Source organism: Prosopis cineraria, unplaced genomic scaffold (genome assembly GCF_029017545.1).
Source record: "Prosopis cineraria cultivar Desert tree isolate PC_DT_omini unplaced genomic scaffold, ASM2901754v1 PC3, whole genome shotgun sequence".
Lineage (NCBI taxonomy): Eukaryota > Viridiplantae > Streptophyta > Magnoliopsida > Fabales > Fabaceae > Prosopis > Prosopis cineraria.
The window spans coordinates 44545062-44552166 of NW_026555334.1; the positions used below are offsets into that span (position 1 = coordinate 44545062).

At 31.6% G+C, this 7105-nt stretch overlaps 2 non-coding genes and 1 pseudogene across 2 annotated transcripts; all 3 read right to left on the bottom strand.

The window, feature by feature from the left end:
• Positions 1–2901: 2901 nt before the first annotated feature.
• On the bottom strand, positions 2902–2974 carry LOC129307508 (small nucleolar RNA Z155). The gene has a single exon (XR_008592401.1). It is a non-coding gene; the product is annotated as a small nucleolar RNA Z155 (small nucleolar RNA).
• Positions 2975–3095: 121 nt separating this feature from the next.
• LOC129307498 (small nucleolar RNA R41) lies at positions 3096–3185 on the bottom strand. The gene has a single exon (XR_008592392.1). It is a non-coding gene; the product is annotated as a small nucleolar RNA R41 (small nucleolar RNA).
• Positions 3186–4790: 1605 nt separating this feature from the next.
• On the bottom strand, positions 4791–6261 carry LOC129305643 (zinc finger protein BALDIBIS-like; annotated as a pseudogene).
• Positions 6262–7105: the final 844 nt, after the last annotated feature.

Genomic DNA, 7105 nt, shown 5'->3' on the forward strand with positions numbered 1-7105 from the left:
TATGGCTTCTCCCATTTCTGAATCACTGAGGTGTCGTAAACTCTAAGCTAGTCTTCTCGACAAACAGGTGGAGATAACTAGATTTGAGTTCCTTGACAAACAAATAGTGAGACAATGGCTACTTTTCAATTTCAATGGTAGGTAGCTAAGCTAGCTTTTGATTTGAACAATAAGCAGTCAATACCATATGAATTTTTATCGCCACTCTTCTCTTTAAGTGAATTCTCGCCAATACGATTATGCATTCACTCATGTTCACATATAACATATTATCAATTTACAATAGTAAGCTTATTTACATATTTACATCAAGCTTTAAAATGTGAGCATTGTATACAAACACACATCATTCTATCACAATGATCAACACATACTTCCACATATCATCATACATGCCATTTCACCACACACACATATATCATTTTACATTTTCTCATTTTCCTATCACAACCATTATTATCCATTAGTCATTATAAATTTCTCAATATCATGACATAATATATGTTTTTTCATTTTATCATCACATTATAATTTACAAAATCATTATAGCCTTAATTGTATTTTACAACACATTTTACATAAAAATTCAAATCAATTAACACATAATTACACAAAGTAGATTCCTTCGATTACTTAAAACCTTTAAGTGGTCAAACTTTACCCCTCAATAAATGCTTCTAAAACTTAATATCAAGCTTAATTTGATGTCAAGGATGATTAATCTATAATTAATCAAGTCCACAATTATCAATATTACTATTTACAATATCTAAACTTCCTATTTCAACACTTTAACTCCTACATAATATCAACCTATTGAGTTTACTCCCGACCAATGGGTACATTAGCTCTCATAAACTATATTTAACTCATGAATTTGAGTAATATTGATTTCAACATTCAAAAATCTAAAATCATCATTTATACAATTTTTCAACTTCCTATTTTAACATAAATGTCCAAAGCTCTCATTTCTAGCGTTCAAACTTGGTCATTGAGTTCATTAACTCACTTTAGTTCTTATGAACTTCATTATTCTCTCAAACTATTATTAATGGTTTATAACAAACTTCAACTTCTTCATTTATTTTAAATTTTCAAGTGTTAATGCCCTCCCTACCACCAAAATGTGTAAACTTATAAATCTCAAGTTTAGATATGTCAAATAACTTTTATTAACTTTATTTAAAGGGTTAAGATTTAATTTTACTTTTGTACTAATTTTTTAATAGCGTTAGGCATCCTATACTCTTAAGTAAGGCAATTTTACTTCTAAACTATTTTTTCAAGAAGCAAAAACTTCCTTCCATTAATCGACCATTAATTTTCCTATTTTTTTACTGATGTGGCATGTGCATAAGGCTCACGCACAGTGACATGTAAGACGTGGCATATCCTTGGGTGCTAATTTATTCATGAACTCTTTTTTTTAGGAGCGCCAAGTATCTTAAAATCTTTTTCTCAGAGCGCTGGGCACCTTGAACTCTTGTTAAAATAAAATTGAATAAATATTATTAAAATAGTAAGTATTTTAATATTTAATAGTTTAAATATTATTATTTAAAATATTACACTGCCCAATTTAATATTTTTTATATTTAAATATTATTTTTGCTAGCATTTTATAAATTTATAAATGACTTTTTAGTTTTTATATATCAATGTTCAATCTTCTCTTTGATATAGTACCCAAATCATTACGCCTTTTATGCGTGTCAAAATTTACTTATATTTTTAATATTGGTTGAGTTTCTTAATTTTTTTAATCAATTAATGATTTTCCTCTAAAATATTATATTGCCCAAATTTAATACTTTTTAGATGTTGTAGTGTTAATAGTAAAATTATAAACATGACAAAGCAGGGCCAACAATATGACAACAAAAATATTTATTTAAAAAATATCATTTATTCCATTACTATGCTACAAAAAAGTTACTTAATAAGAGAAAAATGGAGAAATGAAAAAAAAAAAAATCCCTTCAATGTTTTGGAGGTTCATTTGTTTCAGTTTTAATACAACATTGTAAAATATCAAAAATATTAAAATATTAAATTTGGTTGTGTAAAGCTTTAAATAGTAATATTTAAATTATTAAATATTAAAATATTTAATATTTTAACAATATTTGTTAAATTTTATTTTAACAAAATTTCAAGATGCCAGCTTAGGAACAAATTAACGTTAATTAATATAGTCAAAGCTTTACATATAATTGTGTGTGGGCCTCACACACATGCTACGTTAGCAAAAAAATAAAAAAAATTAACAATCAATTAATGAAAGGGAGTTTTTGTTTCTCTGAAAAATAATTTAGAGGTAAAATTACCTCATTTAAAAATATAAGGTGTAAGTGATCCTAAAAAATAAATACAGAGATAAAATTAAACCTTAACCCTATTACTAACATTTTTCTTATTCAATATAAATTAAAATTAGACATTTAAAAGTAGTAGTTACCCAAACATTATAAATGTTACCAAAATTTAATTTCCATTTTTTTGTTCAATATTATTCTATTTTTTATTTCTTTAAATATATTTTTATAAATATGAAACAAAATTTTTAAGTCCATTTTCTAAAAATAATTCTCTCCACTTCGAGATTCTTATTTTGGGCCCACGTTCTATTGAGATCGAAATTGAGTGAAAACAGGCGCCCACATTCTTTGGCATAATTTATAGTACATGGCACTTGTGGGATTATTTTACATTAATAAATACGACCTAAGAATTAAGATTAGTTTCACCTGCAGGTCCTGCACAGAGCATGTGATATGGACATTTATGATTCTCATTAGTTCTCAGCCTACTGTGATTAGGATTAATCATATCGGCTGATATGTTGTTGGAGTTTAAAATAAAAATCGAAACGCGAAAAGTTTGGGGCGTTGAAGAAGCCGCCGATCAGATAATTGTAGTCTGAATGTGAGTCGACACATATAATTCGGAACAGGTTATCATCATATCGGCGGTCGCATCTTGAACATGGTTACCAATACTAGTATTTTCGCGTTTCTGGAATAGGGGAAAAAAAATAAACAATCTAATTCTAGAGACTAGAGAGCATGAAATAGAGATACCCAAACGAAGAGTGAAGGCTCAGAAGGATCCATTGGTACTTTTGTAATCACAAGGGAAAATTCCCTCATAAAATAGGTAGTTCAAAACATCATTGCCTCCACAACTCGAGTGGAAATGGAAGACAAATATAAAACGCAGAAGAAAACATCAACAGATAACCTACCAAAAGATAGACACGAAGAGAGAACACAAACGAGCTGATGGTGGGCGAATGCCCCGTTCGGGCGGCTTAAATAGAAGCGATCTAATTAGGGTTAGGGTTTTTTCCGCATTCAATGGCCAAACTGCCGACCTTTTTTTAAGCAATGGGCTTCATGATAGCACTTTGGGCCTTAATTATGAAACCTCTTGACTGACAAAAACATGTGTTCTTAACAAAAAAAAAAAAACCCAGCATAACGGACTCAAATTAATTATTAAAAATACTACCTTATTTTTTTAAAAAAACGCTAAACTTGTAAATTATATTTTTCCTTTAATAAAGTACCGAAATTACTTAGAAAAATATTGCCTTATTGGACGAAAAAAGAACGTTAAACTTATCATGTGAAATTAAAACAGGAATGGAAGTTTAGCTATTAAGAAAGAAAGCAATTTTACCAATTTGAAAGAATCAAATGCAACATGTAATGAATCCGAGTGTGGAGGCTTGTAATTGCTTCCAACTCCAGTCTCCGTCATGGAACTCCTCCAAATTGGGTGCCACGAAACTGGATCCCCCCAACGCCCAAGAAATCGTGAACTCTGGTCATCTCACTCGCTTCTGCTCCATCTCTTCCTCCCATCACTATTTGGCTCGACATTTCCATATGGCGAGATTTCTTGTGGACCTTTCTGAAACAATAGGTTGCTGAATTCTCCTCCACCACCACCAATCCCAGCCACAGCCAATTTAGGTTCACGGCTGTAATCAGGACCTGCCATGGAAGTGACGTACCCTTTTTGAACCATGGAAGAGTTCATGCTATTACTGCTTGCGGTGGCGCCCATTTGTGCTGCTTTCTGCAGCAAAGCCGCCGCAGACGCGTGAGCTGACTGATCTGAAGCTTTCTTGCCATCTTGGACGGAATTGAAAACGCCGGAGCTAGAACGAGGAGGAGGACCTCCGAAAAGTGCACCTGAGGTGGTGGTGAACATGCCTTCTCACAATGGCTGTCAAACTCCACGTATTTACATTTTTATTTTATAAATTTGTGTCAATTCATTTATAAATTTAGGTTCAATATAAACTTAGTCACATTTATGAGTTTACATTTCTACCTGATAAAATTGTGTTAATTAATTTATAAATTTAAATTAAATATAAACTTAATCAAACTTATCAAACTTGTCAATTTTTTACAGAGTTAAGTAAATAGTATGTAAAACTTGGTTCATAAAAGGGATATGACCTGATTCAAAGGGAAACAAATTAAAAAAGCACAAATTAATATTAATAAAAAAAGAAAATAAAAAATAAGTTACTCTATTTTAAAATTTTTATATTTTGTATGATAATCTATCAAAATAATTGGATTTAATTTCATTAATTTATATTTAAAATATATTTATATTAAATTATGATTATATTTTTTATTTTAATTATTTAATTATATATTTTTAATAAACATTTATTAATAAAAATAAATTTTTATGAGTTTACAAGTTTGCGATTTGATTGTCACAGATTTGTTTAAACTTACGAGCTTGACCCCACATGAGCATGCTCATGCTCGTGGGCTTGAATGGCACTGCAAGAATTTTTTGAGGAACCATGCTGTGCTGGAATTAGTGCTCGGAGACGCCCGATCGCTAATCCCTGGCTCACCCTGTTGTTTTTTTCCCTCAATGCATCGCAAAATGCCCTGTGAGTGATAAAACTGTATCTCCTGAACAATTCAGATAACATGCACGGAGATTAAAGACCTCGCAATTAATAGAATATACAACAATCTGAAAGCGTGACGAACCTGGAAAATAGTGCTACCGTCGCGTTTGTATTCGCTGCTGCCGCAGGTTTTCTGGTGGGCTTTCCAGTCAGATTGGACGGCGTATAATTTGGAGCACTTTGTCGCATTTCCATTTCTTCTTGCTGTGTTTGCGGCTGAGGTGCTTTTTGAAGATGCTGAGGTCTCCGAGAGCTCGAGCTGGGTTATGGTGGACGCATGAAGGCTCTGGGCACACATAAATTCGTTTCTTGCTCGCCTCAATTCTCGGTCTCTGTGTCAGCTTCCATGGCAGATCGTGATCTCTCCGGTGCAACTACAGGTTCTGGTCCCTCTGAAGCCCTTTGTTGCATATCTCACACACGAAAATGTTCGTTGCCATCAATGTCGTCGGTGACAGAGCAATCACTTCAGCATCAGGATCTAATTCATCAGTAATTTCACCCATCATTACCATTGCTAGCTAAAAACCTGATAAACTATTTTATAGTAAGTTGACAAGAAAATCTGATTCGTGGTCAAAGATGCATGAAAAAAGTATGTAGGAGAAAAGAAGCTATGGTGATTGCCTGGAGTTCCAGGGAGATTTCGCTTCTTCTTGGTCGGTTGAAGCTGGTGTTGATGATTGCTTGAGGTTTTCCTGATATTGCACTTATTCTCCTGAGGACAAAGTTATTGCTTCATTACCTGAACATTTGACATTTGAATGTGAAGACAGGTCCGTAAAATTAAGAACTATATATGTGTCCGTACACTAAAAGCCGAGAGATTTGTTTTCTGGTACGTATATCAACACCTTCCAAAAAGCAAGACAAAGCTTGGGGAATTCTCCCTTGTTGCTGTTGAGGAGTTAGCAAAGCTATCGCTCCCTGGGATCAATATTATATAATCCAAATTACATTCTTGTTTGAAGACAACTTCGAGGTTCATGCTCCAAAATTATAAGTCCCGTTTCAACAAACTTAAAATTATATATATATATTTTTTCCTTTTTGCTGGGCAAAATTTCTATGCATGGAAAAGTGTTTTTTTCTCTCCCTAATTCTTGCATGGAAAATATGACGGATCTTGTCAAGCTTTGTCACATGCGATAATAAGATTGGGAATAAGTATATCTAAACTTGATGTATTTATTTGCTTGTATACTTTTTATGAAATTAAGTGTATTCTCCATTTATAATACGGGGTAGTCTCTGTCGGTAAATATGGAGAACGAATATATTTCTCTCAGCTGAGTTTGCTCTACGTACATGTGCCAAGAGTTATGTGATATTGCTTTCTCAGTTACGCTTATTTAAGACACGAGAATTATTATCTTCAATCACATCAATTCATTTGGCTGATTTAATATTTTTACAATCTTGATAATTCAAAGATATATGCTGTCATTTTTGCGGGTTAAAATTTGCACAGGTTTATGCTGTAAAACAAGAAGCCGACAGGAATCAGAATATGAAACAAGAGCTAAACATCAAATCAAATTAATATATAGTAATAAGTAAAATATCAAGATCAATAGCTTCTCTATGCTGCACGCAGGTACTCTTTGAAACTTCTGCCTTCTCCGGCTTGTAATTAATAAAATGACACTTTTAGAAACTAAATGAAGATTGCGGTACATTTGATGAATAAACATTCATACTTACAACAATGTAATGACAGAAGCAAGCGAGCTAGCAAACTTTTCTACCTGCTTTATTTATTTATTCTGCCTGATACATTAAAAAAAATTTAAGTGAATTAAGTATTGAGAATTTATTAAAATCAAAACATATCTCATGATTCAAAATATATTTATAAATTATTCATTGACAAAATCTTCACATTAGCAGCCTAATTTAGACACACGTTCTTGAAAGATTTGAGTCGAACTATTTACAAATTAAACCAGTCCTTGTTACAATTATATGTCATGTCCAAATACCACAACCATTTTTCAGAATAATTTGGTTTATATAATACTTTTTTATTTTAAATTATAAGATACTTTAAATTTTTTTTTTAAAATATAAGACACTTTGAGTAAAATAAAATTTCATTAAATGTATTAATTTTAATATTATTTTTTATTTTTCTATTATTAATTTATATCCACT